The sequence below is a fragment of the Haliotis asinina genome, chromosome 10 (genome assembly GCF_037392515.1).
Source record: "Haliotis asinina isolate JCU_RB_2024 chromosome 10, JCU_Hal_asi_v2, whole genome shotgun sequence".
Classification (NCBI taxonomy): domain Eukaryota; kingdom Metazoa; phylum Mollusca; class Gastropoda; order Lepetellida; family Haliotidae; genus Haliotis; species Haliotis asinina.
Window position 1 is genome coordinate 14,240,790 of NC_090289.1, and position 16,442 is coordinate 14,257,231.

The 16,442-nt window shown below is 39.7% G+C and overlaps 1 long non-coding RNA gene across 2 annotated transcripts; it reads left to right on the forward strand.

The window, feature by feature from the left end:
• Positions 1 to 1,795: 1,795 nt before the first annotated feature.
• On the forward strand, positions 1,796 to 11,464 carry LOC137297841 (uncharacterized). Of its 2 annotated transcripts, XR_010957704.1 has the most exons (6): positions 1,852 to 2,073; positions 9,489 to 9,566; positions 9,833 to 10,072; positions 10,310 to 10,407; positions 10,950 to 10,977; positions 11,367 to 11,464. It is a non-coding gene; the product is annotated as an uncharacterized lncRNA (long non-coding RNA). The 2 variants fall into 2 exon arrangements; XR_010957703.1 differs by lacking the exon at positions 10,950 to 10,977 and having other exon boundaries at positions 1,796 to 2,073.
• Positions 11,465 to 16,442: the final 4,978 nt, after the last annotated feature.

Consider the following 16,442-nt stretch of genomic DNA (forward strand, 5'->3'; position numbering starts at 1 on the left):
ATAATGCTGGCATAGCTTCTGCTAGCCAGTCTGTAGACACAGGAAATGTATTGTGTAATGGGTAACACGCCATATCACATTGATGTCTCATGATTACCGTTTCCCGTCGTCATAATAAATAGCCATGGAGACAAAGACCAAGGACAAATCGAACATGTGCACAGCCCTTCAATACCGATTATAATGTTAGCGAGGTGACGGCTGTAGTTGCCTTGATAACATTTCATAAAAATGGTCGTTGTTTCCAAAATGGTAGTCTGAAATAAACACAAAATACCATTGATCGAAAATAGTAATCTTCTTTTCTTTTTCTTTTGTTCTTATATTTTCTCATCCATTTTTTTCAAATCCCTTCTACCATTGTTTAGAGCGGTAAGGTGTGCGATTGTTTAAAGTGTCAGTTCGTCACGCTGAAGAGCTCGATTGCCACGCGTGCCCTGTGTGTTAAGCCCATGCCTTTTGTCCTTTAGGGTGTGATAGTTCTAGAACACTGCTAAACGCGACGTAAAGCCATGCGCATTCAATATACCATTTTCTTGACATTCAAGCCACCATTTTCTGATATTCTTTCATTCTGTGACTAAACTATAGTTTTCTGAAATCATGTCTACCACTGTTTTCACATTCTAGAATTGATCTGACATCCTAGTTTGCATTTTGTAACATTCCGACAGTCATTTTGTATAATCCTATCATTTTTCGGATATCCAACTTCCCATTGTTCTGACATACTGTGTGTAAGTCTTCTTGTATTCTCTCTACCATTGTTCCTATGTTCGGTCCATCAGTGTTCTGAAATCTCATCTACCATTGTTTTGATTCTGTCATCGTTTCCGGAATTTCATGTGTACTTGTTCTTACATTCTCGCCACCGTTGTTCTTATGTTCAGTCTGCCATTGTTCAATTGCTACCCATAAGATTTGTCTTGTACTATTGTGTTATTGTGTGTAATTGGTTATGTATTCTCTCGACCATTGTTCTTATATTCTATCAGTGTTCCCGCAGCCCATCTACCATTGTTCTGATTCTGTCACCCCATGTCACCTTCTTATATATTCTCTCGACCATTGTTTGGATTTCTGTCTATCAATATGCTGACAGCCCATCTACCATTGTTTCGATTCTGATATCCTATATTTGTGTAACATATCTACCACTGTTGTGTTTTCACTTCTATTAGTGTTTGAAATTATGCGGATCGTCCACATGGTTCCCACATTCTGTTTACTACTTTTCAAAATCCCGGCAACCATTATCGTGACATTCAGACTCGAATGGCTCTCACTTTCATAACATTCTGTTTCAGTATAACCTTATTGCTTTCAGATTCTGACTGTAATAGCTCTGATATCCTTTCTTATATTTTCATGCCATTCTCTCTGCCATTGTTCTGACATTATTTCTAACATTGCTCAGAAAACGTATGAACGATGTTCCTGCACACAACAGACAAGTTCAAACAACGCTTGTTACTGTCATTGTAGCGAAACAAAATACTTTACTACCTCTCACAAGTGTTACCAAGGGCTGTAGAGTAATAATATCGTTGAACCATTTCGAGTTTCATTATCTGTGTGAGAACAATGGATGAATTCTTGTCTTCTTGTATTGTGTGATAAATGTTCACAAATACTCACTCATTTCCATGTAACCTTATGATTTGTTTAACATGCTGGTAACCACATTATTCGTTGAACAGAATGGACACAGATTGTGGTTTCGTATCCACGGTCCGATCCGATGACCATCTCGGTTTGTAAGCATCATATTCATCGCGGTATATGTGTTACAGCTGTGTCACTCAAATGTGACTTTCAAAAGCAGTTACATCTATGCGCGCAGGCTCATGTACTTACAGACACAGACACTCATTCACTCGCAGCCAAACACATTTCAAGTATATGTCGCTAAAAATTCTTCAGATCCTCTCCACTTTGCTCTGGCAGAATCGATGCCATCGGGCAGGTCCGTGCCACGTTACCTGTCATGCCATCTGTGGAACTGATGAGTTCATTGTCAGATCCTCACCTGCGGTAGAGCTGTTATCACGTGTTGGAAGCTCGGTCCCACAGGTAATTTTTATGTGCTATGTTTGTTGTGTTTTTTGTGGGCGGGTTTTTTTTTTGTCATCTATAAATATTTTTGACAGAGCTATAAATCAACCGTACGTCAACATATGTCATATTTGGGATTTCACTTTCTTAGTAAAGTACAAATTCTAGTCCTTGATAGGTCTGTTGATATGAGCGTGCACCAGGCTTTCTTTCCTTTCAACTCTGTCACAAAAGAACTCAAATATATGTCATTACCGAATGAGTGAGTATGGTTTTATACCGCTTTTAGCAAGTTTTCACCAGTATCTTAATACACGTTTATTCGCACTTCTTTCGTTTATGTTGACTAACCGTTCATATATTCCGGTTACTGCTGTTCACTGTCTCACTACTGGGGCGTCCAACCTGAATCACCATTCACATTCACGCCCATAAAACGCGTATCGCTCTGTGGTGACGGGCGTAATGACATACCCTATCCCTTGATAGGTCAGTTGAGATAAACAATCTCACAGACAATAGTAACGTGCACCAGGCTTTCTTTTAACTATGTCACAATAAAACGCAAAAAAACTTTTGCCGTTGGCGAATGAGTAGGTAAGCTTTTTTCCCGCTTTTAGCAATTTTCAGCAGTATATTGAGGCACCCAAAATTGGTTTTGAAGATTGTATGCGAAAGCAATGAGCCCAGTGATAATGTACAATATGTTCTGTATCTGCACAGGCGGATACTTGACCTGTCTTTGCATGTGTTTGTGAGGGGTCAGTCGATAGTGCAGGATACTCTCCCCTTTTCGAGGACATATGATCATGGCTATGAAAATGGTTTTGTCGCTTTCATTTAACCACAGTGATGATTGTTCGGCTTTATCGTCACGATATGTCTGCAATACTGCCGATGTGACGTTAAATATTAATTCACTCACTCGTTCAGCTTTAAATGGGGCTGATGAAAATCAATTAGTGCATTACTAATTTGTTTCCAGTAACACTTTGTTTTGTGGTTGTGAAATAGGAGCTTTCTCGAACTTCATTTTACCGTGATACCGTTGCTAGAATAAGTTATATATAGTTGTGATCTAATAATAATAAATGTGAAATTATTATGCACCTTTTCCAAGCACAAGACACATGCTCAAAGAGCTAACACATTATTTATTAACCCGGATAATCCAGACTACCCTTGAGGCCCTAGAAGGTTAATAGTCAGATGACCTATCCCACCAGGTACCCATTTTCTGCTGGGTAAACACCATGGAAGTCAAACCTCAACATAAAACATCAGATACCTCCAGCTTCCTGCGACATTAGGCTACTATATAAACTCAACACGGCCACGAACATACAGTGCCTTTTATCAAGTGGTCAGATGCAACATGTTATATTTGGTCTTACAGATCACAACAAATACATTTTTCTTTAAAATTCCAAGTCCCTATCCACAAAGCTTTCGCAACGCTACGTTCAAAGTTATATTTGGTATTACATATCAGAACAAGCATTATCTCTTTAGACTTCCGGGTTCCTATTCACAAAGCGTTCTAAACGTTCCGATCAAAGTTATATTTGATTTTACAGATCACAAACAAGCATTACTTCGTTACACTTCCGGGTTCCTATCCACATAGCGTTTGTAACGTTACGATCAAAATTATACTTGGTATTACAGATCACAACAAGCATTATCTTTTTAATTGCCTGGTCCCTATCCACAAAGCAGGTGTAACTCTATATACCTATCATATCAAATTGTAACCGTATTTGTTCTTGGACTCGACAAACCACATGGGGTGCGCCATTACGAAAAGACGGACAGAAGGGCTACTTTAACAAGTAAGTCAGTAAATTATTGTAAGAAATAGGTCAAGATTTCCTTTCTACTAACTCATTCTAGCCTTGACTATATATTTAGACTACCGCAATTTAGTTTTACTGTAAATATTTCCATAAAATATTTAGTTGTATCTTGTGTCAATCCTGAAAACTAAACACATGGCCTGCAGATGAAAGAAACACTAGTTTTTATTTGCAGCAAATGTGGTTAAGGTTACTTCAGCAATATGTATCAGTAAATAAGCAATGTTTAACAAACGACTTCTGACCTATATCTGTAGCCAGCCCCACTGCATTCATCATTCATTAGCGTTGGTAGCTACACGTCGCTCATATTAATTATCAAGAGGTTGTTTTCTATAAGACTTCCCCTGTTGTTTATCACAAGAAATCTTTCAGAAGGCCATCAACTAGTTAAGGCACAATGCAAACAGTTAATGATCTCCAACTAATGAAGAAGTGTTTAAACCTGTACTGTTATACGCGAGAAAGGTGGTATGATTATACGGCTGACTACCAACACTGACTCTAAATTGTTCAAGTTAAAAGATTCCTTGATGTACACGAACCAAACACAACAGAAACCGACCCACTGAGTTAATCAGAAAGAATATGGAAGAAATAAATGCAAGGATGATATCAATCGTAATGATTTTTGATCTCCAACTAATGATCTCCAACTAATGAAGATGAAATGTTTAAACGTGTACATTTTCTGTTATACGTGAGAAAGGTGACATGTTCATATGGCTGACTACCAACGTTTGTTGTTCACGTTACAAGATTCATGTAGCATATGTCATATTTGGGATTACACTTTGTTAGTAAGGTACAAATTCTAATACTTTTTGGGTTGAGTCCCATCCGGGATTCGAACCCATACCCTCAGAGTCACTCACTTAATCGCCAGCACACAAAGTCAGCCGCCTACCCCGCTCAGCCACCTCTACTTCCACAAAAATGGAAGTCGGACAACTGGTTGTCTAGACTGCGTACTTTGTGTACCCCTCTGATAGGTGTAACTTGGCACGGTCCCTCGGCAGAAAGCTATGATTACACAATGTCATTTAGAAAGTGGTCAAATGTAACACATGTCATGAGCGGGGTAGGCGGTTGACTTTGTGTGTTGGTGATTAGGTGCCTGACTCTGTATGTACGACTGAGCCTTAACCTCGAAAAAAAGGTGCAGGCACTGTGAGGCGAGGTGTTCCCCAACGAAGGATTTCTGAAGTGAGGGAGTTATTGTAACACTGCTTGAAACAGATTTTCTGTGATACAATGGAATACCAGCTGGCGTGTCAGGATAGTTCAAGTGCTGCAGGTGTTGACATTTGCCACTTTGATGAGAGGATTGAGCCCTGCTATGGAGGCATGGCGCTGGCGAACTCAGACACATACAATTCTGTACATCGTAATACTCATTACCCTAATACCAGTATCCCACTGCTGAAGTAATATCAACCAAGGATTCAACGTATGGACTGAATAGAGCAATATGGACAAAGGATTAATCTTATGACTGACTGACTAACAGAATTTTACACCGCTTTCAGCACTATTCCAGCAACATCACACCAGGGAACACCAGAAATGGGTTTCACACATTGTATCCATGTGGGGATTCAACCCGGGTTCATGGGCGTGACGAGCCAACGCTTTAACCATTTGCCTTTGAAGCATATTTCTTTTCAGCTCCATGGATGATCGCAAGTTATTGTCCCTTACGGTATACGAAGTAGGAAACGATTTATCACTACCATATTAAAGTGCAGTTAGACATACAACAAACAGAGAGACAAAATAATTATTATAGAATGTCTATATCGATTAAAATGATAAGGAAAAGGAACATAAAATATATAAACACCAGGCCAGACACACTGGACATTATGTTCATAAGATGTATAGGATATATGATTAAAACGTAACAGTGGTACCATGCATATGAAAGAGCTAGACAACAATGTACGGTCATTGTGTTATTGGGATGAAACTGACGTCGATACATACGGCTAACTAAAGTGACCAGAGGATAAACAATATTCTCTGTTTGTGAGAGGAGCGGAATTTGTTCAGATAACTATGTCTGATAACTATGTCTGGGTATAAATACTGACTTTGTTGAAATTACTCAGACCGAAGATTAGAATAATAATGGCAGTAAACTAAGAAATGGACTTCGTCCTCGAAAGACTGACCACTAAATATGTACGGATATATGTATGCCTACCCATACGCTACATTAACGGCATGCGCAAGACGTGTAAATTACTACAATTGTAATGTAAGATGGTGTAAGATAACTCTCTCTTATCTCTTGCTTATAACTGAAAGGGATTCATAAACACATGCTTCTGATTGCCTCGAAATTTGACACTTCCTTGTGATTGTGGAAGGGTTTTATTCATGCTTGTAAAAGGTTTCCTAAGAATGGATCATCAACCCCTGCCTGTATGGTGAGTAGCGAGTTTGGATCATGCCCAATTTCGATAAATTCATAAATTCGCTGTGTGAAAGTTTTTTTTAAAAAATGTATGTTTCTCCTGCAATATGCATGCCCTATAGAGCGGTAGGTTAGCCTAATGGTTAAAGTGTCCGCTTGTCACCCTAAAGTCCGGGTTCGGTTCCCACATGTGTACAATATGTAAATCCCATTTCTCGTGTCCCCCGCCGTGGTATTGATGGAATATTGCTATAAGCGGCGTAAGACAAAATTCATTCACTCCTGTTCTATAGCCCCGATGCCACCTGCTAAACTGGCTTCCGGCCTAATCGCTTTAGTTTTGGTTTGTTGTTTAATGCCGCACTCACCAATATTCCAGCTATATGGCGGCGGTCTGTAAATAATAGAGTCCGGACCAGACAATCCACTGATTGTCATGTCATGATAATCGATCTTAATCTCCACGACAAGCACGGCCAATCAATTTAATCGGGATCTTCACGGGTACTCATCTTCGCAAACCGCTAGAATATACATACGAGGGGATGTCAATAAGTTTTGAGCCTTGGGCATTTTTCATACCCAGGTGTCACAGCCTATCATACGACATTGAACTTTGGGGTGTAGCTGATGTGATATATAAGTTTTGGTATCCTACTCAAGTTATTGAACAGCTGACATTGACAGAAAGAGACCCCCCTCACGGCAGTGAAAATGAAGAAAAATTGAGTATAGAGCAGTAATTAAGTTTTTAGTTCTTGAAGGAAACTCGGCGAAGAACATTGAAGAAAGGCTTTCAGCAGTTTATGGGAAGTCTTCCCCTTCATCTGCTACCATCAAACGATGGGTCAATGAATTAAAGTATGGTAGAGAGAGTCATGAAGATGATCCCCGTCCATGTCGCCCAACAACAAGCACTAGTCAGGAAAACATTGACAGAGTGCATAGACTTGTGCTGGAAAATCGTCGAATCACACTCCACGAGTTAGAGGAGACCACAGGCATTTCACACGGATCCATCGAGACAATTCTTCATGAACATCTCGTCATGTCCACGGTGTGCGCAAGATGGGTGCCAAGAATGCTTACAGATGAAATGAAGCAAACAAGGGTCACCATAAGCAACTCCATGCTAACCAGATACAACAAGAATCCAGAAGATTTTTACTTTAGGCTAGTAACCTGTGATAAAACCTGGATCCACCACTATGATCCTGAGAGCAAACAAGAATCCATGGAATGGAAACATGTCACTTCTCCCAGGACCAAAAAGTTCAAAGCCTCCAGATCAGTGCAGAAGGTAATGGCGACAGTCTTCTGGGATAGCAAAGGCGTCATCCACATAGATTACTTACCAAAAGGAAGAATAATGAATGGGGGATATTACGCTAACTTGTTCAGGCAAGTACGACAGTCAATCAAGGAGAAGCGCCGGGGCAAGATCAGACGTGGTATTCTTCTACATCAAGACAATGCTGCAGTATACACCCTCTCGCGTTGCAGCCGCTGCTGTCCAGGAATGCGGGTACGAAATCATGCCGCATCCCCCCTACTCTCCGGGCCTGGCACCAAGTGATTACCATCTGTTCCCAAATCTCAAGACACACTTGCGTGGTCGTAGATTTCAGGATGATAATGAGCTTATTGCTGCTACTGAGGCTTGGTTTGAGGACCAAAATGGCGCCTTCTACAGAGATGGCATCAGCGCCTGGCAGAAAAGATGGAACAAGTGTCTTGACTCACAAGGGGACTATGTTGAAAAATAAATGTGGTTCATACCAATATTTTGTGTTTTTCTATGCAAGGATCGTACAGTGATATACCCGATAATAACCCCTTTACTGCCAGCTGTGCAGCGGTATACCTATAACTACAGTGTAAGTGACACCCTCACCCCAATTTATATACAAAGTAAGTGACTGCTCCTGCATGTCATGTACAAAATCAATGACCCTCACTCACCCCCACCCCCACCCCTTGCTGTAATTTCTATGAATAATTTTTAAATGTTGCAATGTACAACATTCCTGACTTGAAATCATCTTATAAACAAACACAGACACCTCAACCAGCCATACATTATGGATCATCCCTCATGTCGTGAGGTTTTTAACAAACAGTTGGCGTTTGAAAACTCACTCCTCTAAAAGTGTTCGACATGTGTTACAACCTCATTTTCGAGCGAAAATCCCATAACATGCCTCACTTCAAGCTGCCGTTTAATTTTTAACATTCCTGGTCGAAGATGCATGGAAGCGGTACGATGGCCACGAGCTGTTGTGTTAATGTTTGATGTTAAACATCTATAATGCAGATACAGCCAGCGCCACCCATTTGCCCGGTTTTACGCTTTTCATTGATGATCCCCATATACCAACATGGTATTTATTCAAAACATACATCCAGCCCCTTGGCAGCTTGTTGGGAAAGATTTTTAGAATGATGTTTAAAATGGTTGTATCGCTGCTTTTGAAGAGCTATTTCTCGACATTTTTCACCTGGTAAACAAATATATATGGTCAAAATTCTTCGGTATAATGAGCGAGTGATTTGCGTTCAACCCCCATAATTAAGTTATATGTCACAGCTCAGAATATATGTCACAACTCCATCAATAGTAAGGGAGTGAGTTTAGTTTTACGCCGCTTTTAAAAATATTCCAGCAATATCCCGATAGGGGACGCCAGAAATGGGTTTCACGTGGTGTGCCAGTGTGGGGAATCGAACCCTGGTTCTCGAGCTAACACTTTTACCACTAAACTACCCCACCGAGCAATAAGCAGTAAAAGTAGAGCGATAGTATGAGTAATAACATTTAAGATTTAATTAATTAAAACAGGTGACCCTGTCATCAGTTTGTCACATACAAGCATGCATGTTAGTGTATAGATACACACACATATTTCATACAATGCGTATCCTTATCGTTTCAGAGCTGCTTCTTGGAAAGATATGGAAAAATATGACATATATCACCAGAGATGAATGAATGAATCAATGAATGAATGTACGAAGACGATATTGAACTCCTTCCTTATAAACTCACCTACTTTAATATCATATTATCTTTAACAATAATCCTATCTTATCCTATCTCATAAATTATTGTTCTCCATTAGTCTCATAAGTATTGTATAGTCTCTATGGTTCTTATCCAGAGAAACTTCTCAGCGATATGGATTTTAACGCTGTCATCGTGTGTCTCCTCTTAGGCGTGGTCCAAGCATCTGCCGTGGGTGAGTCATCTTACGTGTTGCCCTTAAATCCATAGGGTTTAATTAGTGATACGAATCGTATATTGCCGTTCAACCAAACACAGGAAATTCACTAAATATGTAATTATTCAATCCACTATTTAACAACATTACAATACTTTTAGAGCTGACAATAATATGAGTAAGATTTAATCGAAATTGAAACGATTGCCATGTTTAGAAATTCACTTACAAACTGTGACAAGTATATTAACTTTCTGGAGATAACAATTCATTTTGGTCAACAGAAACATTTTCTGAAACATTGGAAGGGTACCACGGCGAATTACAGTCTCCAGGATACCCTCAGGACTACAACAATAACGTTTACAAGATTTGGGAACTGAATTTACCATGGACGGACAAAACCTATACCCTTACCCTGACCATTGAGAATATGGACTTGGAAGGAAACCCTCCAGTTTGCTTTGATTACATCAAAGTGGACCATATGGAATATTGTGGAAAGTCATATAAGAAAATCAAGGGTAATCTCTCATGAGCGACTGTTTTTTATACTCATGGCGACACACTTTATTTAGATACTGATGAGCTTTTAAGGCGAAAGCATATGAATGAGACTGGTCTGTCTACATGTTTACATATCTGATACATGGCTTGGCATGTACGTTGTTGTGTGATGTTCACAATACTTAGACATGATATGACAATAATAATGTTCAGGAGACGTAACTGAAGACAGATGATACTTCTTTGGTTTTCAGTGTTTGGGGTCACCAGCGGTCTGATCATTGAATTTCGCTCAGACAGTTCTGTGATTGGACACGGTTTCAAGGCTCATTATCAATTTGATGAAGAATAGGTAAGTTTGATGCATAAATATTTCCCTTTACCAGTACGTCTGTTTCTTCCTTGCCCACACATGATCCTATATCGGAGCATCAATTATCATCCGCTCATATATTCTTTAGTACCACTATACATGCATTTTTGACCTCTATATTCCAGTGCTTCCTTTGTCGTTATCCTTACTTTTCTTTCATTTACTTTCACTGAGTTAGTTTGTTCTTTCTGTACATATATTTCGTCCTTTCCCATACACACGTATTTCCTTTATCCAGAAAATCCTCCTCCTTTCTTCTTTCCTATATCCTTGTCGTTCCCTTCTCCTTACGTTATTATATCCATGCACTCTTTTCAAACATTCCAACAAAAAAAAGTCTTCTGTCAACAGAATTAGAAGCCATAAAAACCCTTTCCATATACATAAGGAATCTCTGCCCCAATCAGTGTCAATTGTACAGTTGGGACCATATCATGAACAATACATTCTTACTGTCTGCATACCTGCGTTCTTCTCCAATAAACACATTCTTGTATCCACCTATCAATTCTACTCTTCAGCGTATCCACACAGCGCATGAAGATCCAGGTGAGCATTGATCTTCAGTAACCAATGCGTGTCGTAAAGGCGACTAACGGGACCGGGTGGTCGGGTTCGCTGACCTGTCTTATACGTCATCGTATCCCAATTGCGTATATTGATACTCATGCGGTTGATCACTGGATTGTCTGGTTTAAACGTGATTATTTACAGACTGACGCCACGTAGCTAGAATATTGCTGAGTGCGGCGTTATACTTATCTCACGCACTCATTTATGCATACATTGCATATTTTAATTACCCATACATACTTTTAATCTGTCCATTACTGTGATTTTGTAGAGCTAGTTGGACAGTCCTTCCTAACCTTTCTCATCAGATTCGTTTCAGTAGTCCTACATCTGTGCCTCATTCACCAATGTGAATATTGTTGCAGGCTTTACGACAAGAAGGCGTGTCAAGCAACTGAAAAGCAATGGATTGACCGTATTTGGTAACAACACCTTTGATGACGATTAAAATGATTTGAGTGTATTCTTATTATTGTCTTTCAATCATGTCTGCCAGCATAGTGAAATAATTAATCAGTAGTAATAACAGCAATCTCATTACATAAAGGCGACAACACTGTTAAACATACATGGGAAATCTCACTGTACAAGGACGGCTGCATGATGTATGAATCATATTAGATATGGTATCAAATGTTTGTGAGCGTATCGTACCCAACCAGTAGCATCCGCGGAAACACAGGCAAGGGCTAGTTAATTCTTCACCTGATAAAATGAGATCTTGAATCTTGTAACTTTGATCAAACAACTTTTAAGCAAGAGCTTTCGGATATTGTTTGGAAGAGCAAACTAAATGATTTACAGGTACTGGGAAAGAGAAGACCTTGTTAATTTAGCATAGAGCTTTTCGAATATGTATGCTACTCCACGGACAAAGATAAGTATGCTATGTTTTCATCCGATCAATAATGAGTGAACGCCTTTCACAATGCACTCTTATGCCAAAAAGTCATTAGACTCAAGGGCAAACGTGGCAGATAATCCAGATTTGTCCTTCATATATTTCAAAAAAAAATTCTTTCAGTAAACATCACTTATCCGCACTATATTGTTTAATAACGTATACTAATTTGTTACTTTTTTATTATCTAAAAACGTATTAAATTGTTGCAATTCAGTGACAATTGAACCTAATACAATTTACAGATACATGGTAAAATGTTTTCTATACGTGTCCTTTATACACCATATTTCCATATAATCAAGATATGAGGTTTCCAGAAAGGTGATAATGGTACGAGGGGATATCAATAAGTTTTGAGCCTTGCATAGAAAAACACAAAATATTGGTATGAACCACATTTATTTTTCAACTTAGTCCCTTTGTGAGTCAAGACACTTGTTCCATCTTTTCTGCCAGGCGATGATGCCATCTCTGTAGAAGGCGCCATTTTGGTCCTCAAACCAAGCCTCAGTAGCAGCAATAAGCTCATTATCATCCTGAAATCTACGACCACGCACGTGTGTCTTGAGATTTGGGAACAGATGGTAATCACTTGGTGCCAGGTCTGGAGAGTAGGGGGGATGCGGCATGATTTCGTACCCGCATTCCTGGACAGCAGCAGCTGCAACGTGAGAGGTGTATACTGGAGCATTGTCTTGATGTAGAAGAATACCACGTCTGATCTTGCCCCGGCGCTTCTCCTTGATTGACTGTCGTACTTGCCTCAACAAGTTAGCGTAATATCCCTCATTCATTATTCTTCCTTTTGTTAAGTAATCTATGTGAATGACGCCTTTGCTACCCCAGAAGACTGTCGCCATTACCTTCTGCACTGATCTGGAGGCTTTGAACTTTTTGGTCCTGGGAGAAGTGACATGTTTCCAGTCCATGGATTCTTGTTTGCTCTCAGGATCATAGTGGTGGATCCAGGTTTTATCACAGGTTACTAGCCTAAAGTGAAAATCTTCTGGATTCTTGTTGTATCTGGTTAGCATGGAGTTGCTTATGGTGACCCTTGTTTGCTTCATTTCATCTGTAAGCATTCTTGGCACCCATCTTGCGCACACCGTAGACATGACGAGATGTTCATGAAGAATTGTCTCGATGGATCCGTGTGAAATGCCTGTGGTCTCCTCTAACTCGTGGAGTGTGATTCGACGATTTTCCAGCACAAGTCTATGCACTCTGTCAATGTTTTCCTGACTAGTGCTTGTTGTTGGGCGACATGGACGGGGGTCATCTTCAAGACTCTCTCTACCATACTTTAATTCATTGACCCATCGTTTGATGGTAGCAGATGAAGGGAAAGACTTCCCATAAACTGGTGGAAGCCTGTCTTCAATGTTCTTCGCCGAGTTTCCTTCAAGAACTAAAAACTTAATTACTGCTCTATACTCAATTTTATTCATTTTCACTGCCGTGAGGGGGTCTCTTTCTGTCAATGTCAGCTGTTCAATAACTTCTGAGAGTAGGATACCAAAACCTGTATATCACATCAGCGGCACCCCAAGGTTCAATGTCATACCATAGGCTGTGACACCTGGGTATGAAAAATACTCAAGGCACAAAACTCATTGACATCCCATCGTATGTTTATGTCAATAAAACATTTTAATAGGAATTGAAAACTCATGGTGACACAATAATCTTCTTTGATTACAGACTCCATGGCATTTATACTACAAATGATAAGTTACGTTATTGATTTTGGACTCCATGCTCAAGGCCTGAATGAAACACATCCATGAGTACGAAACCACATGTTGGTGCATATGCATTGAAAGCATAAATTACACGGATTAAAATGGGAATTGCATTATAACAAAAAACAATATAAAATTGACACATGGTAACACAATACTGCGATCTGAGAAATATACACGAAAACGGTAACATCAAGAATGCTGTAAAGTATGATCACAATGACCACACCACAGATCTGATTATCATACAGCTTTTGGTTGTTCTGATTGTGTGAACACCACACTATCACGTATAGCATCTTTGGACATATGCCATTCTTTTCCTCATAATGCCAATCAAGCATCATGTTATTAGCAGGGGCGGTCTCCAAAACACAACCCCAAACCTCCACTGGGTTCAGCTGCATAGATCATCTCCGATGACACGACGTTTACACAGACAAACTGTCGCACAAATAGGGTTGTGCAACAGAGACAAAATGACAAGTCTTCCTAAATGCGCACAAAGGGCCGTACCGTACTTAACTCACTAAAATTGATTGAAAAATACTTCAAATGTCAAAAAATTACCGTCAAAGGTGGCTATACATTGCCTCACAGGGTAATGCTCTCCGATTTCCAGATTCATATTTATTAAAATCAATATTTACTCATGTAAAATATATTCTAAGTGCCACTTGTGCCACATCAAATCATTGTTCGCCTTCATTATCCATGGCAGTTCACAGGGTCCTATTTCCTAATTTTACCAGTAGACTGTTAAAGATTATTAATCTTATATACCTAAGTTATTGATGGGATTTTCGTAATATTTATTCTAGCAACACGTCTGACTTAGCGGGTGAATGAAATCAAGAAAGGTAACACTCGTGGTTAATCTGCACCGCTAACTTCCTATATAGCAAGTACACTGAATAAGCGTAAAAAAACACAAACATTTGAAACCAGTGAGCCAGATGCATTGTGAAACATTTTACGACCTCATCAAACAGGAACAGTCTGTGACGTCTCAGTTAAGGTGATGCTGCCTATACCACGCCATAAACAGAAATGCGGTATTATTAAGTTTAAAGTTAAAATTCATTTGAAAATGCCATTACTTGTGAAGCAGGGAATTACAATTCAGTGTTACCTGAATATGTTACCGTTGTTTAAATTTTTTATGACACTCATGTTTCGGTATGGGATGTCTGATAGGACGATGTACCCTCAGACGTCGCAGCCACCTTCTGGTGGTAATGATGGACAGTCTGAGAGACTCCAACTCCCCAGTTCAGATGTCTTGAATTTGGGCCCGATGGTCACAGGACTTGGCCGTTACTTTACTTCCCCGATAATTACAAGGTCCCTCGTGGGCCACAACGTACAAGGTAGCACAAATGTTGCGACAGCTTTCAATTTTTTCTGTACATCAAAAAGTTACTTTCATAGTCCTGTCGTCTTTAATTCATTTTAGGAGGTTGTAGCGCACATACTGCAGTTTTGAGTAGTATACTCCACCTTGCTTGGGACCAACATGTGAAAATGGGACCCGTAGGAAAAGAGCACTTTGAGACCTTCACAAAGGAAGTAAGATAACCGAGTAACTGTGATTGATTACAGAAAGCAGTACAGTGTATTAGGTGGTAAGGAAGAGCTGTAAGCATCGAAGAGTGACATAAATCTCTTCTTCGAGTATACGCCAGGAAACGCTCAGGGATCAGCATGAAAAGCAGACGCCACTCATATCTAAAATTGATGCATTCGCACTGTTACAAAATGTGACTTTTGTCACAAACAGGAACATATATATGTTACAACAATATCAGAAGAGACAACTGTTATCACATTAATTATTGACGTAGCTGCCACTGTTCCAAAACTGAAACCTGGTACAATGAAAACATTGATGGGTATGTCTTAACTTGTCCTTTGTCCATCAAGAAACCGATATTGACATGATACAATGTACTTCTAGCTGCTCCTCCTGTAAATTACCGCCATGAAAAGATTGTGTTACGAACAGTCGCTGCAGTAGCGCTCAACACATGATATCCCATCAACGCATGCAGCTCTTGCACTGGATGCTACAAAAACAGTTTACCAGGCAGGGCACTTGTTCAGCAACCCACACGGTCTTGTAATTCTAAAAACTACAATCAAGGTATGTACTGTCAATAGCGAGGTCGTAGGCCTCAATAAAGGGAAAGGATTGTAACGAGGTCAACACACCTAGCCAATAGATTTACCTACAAAATGAGATATACAGCACAGAACTCGAAGCAGTACAATGTGTTAGATTATTGACGATTTCCATGGTGATGAAAAGAGTGAGATTTACGCCAATATTAGCAATATTCCAATAATATTACGGCGTGGGGACAACAGACAACAGAAATGGACTTCATACATTGTTCCCATAAGGGAATGAAACCCTGGTCTTCGGCGTGACGAGTCAACGCTTTAACTGCTATATATCCCAATGCCTTACGGCAGTTAGAGCGGTGTATACCGCCTGTAAACATGTACCCATGTTCCAAGGTACCCATTTAAAACGCACCAACATAGCCAAACTCATGACGTTATAAACTTGTCATTGGTCATGTTATTCCTACATGTCTGCACCTAACTGATGATAAAATAATCACACAGTGCTCCCAGACCTCACACAATCTTGTCAATGTTTGATAGATTGTGGTTGAGTGAGTGAGTATAGTTTTACGTCGCACTCAGCATTATCCCAGCTATATGACGGCGGACTGTAAATAATCAAGTCCGGACGAGACAATTCAGTGATCAACAGCATGAGCATCGAT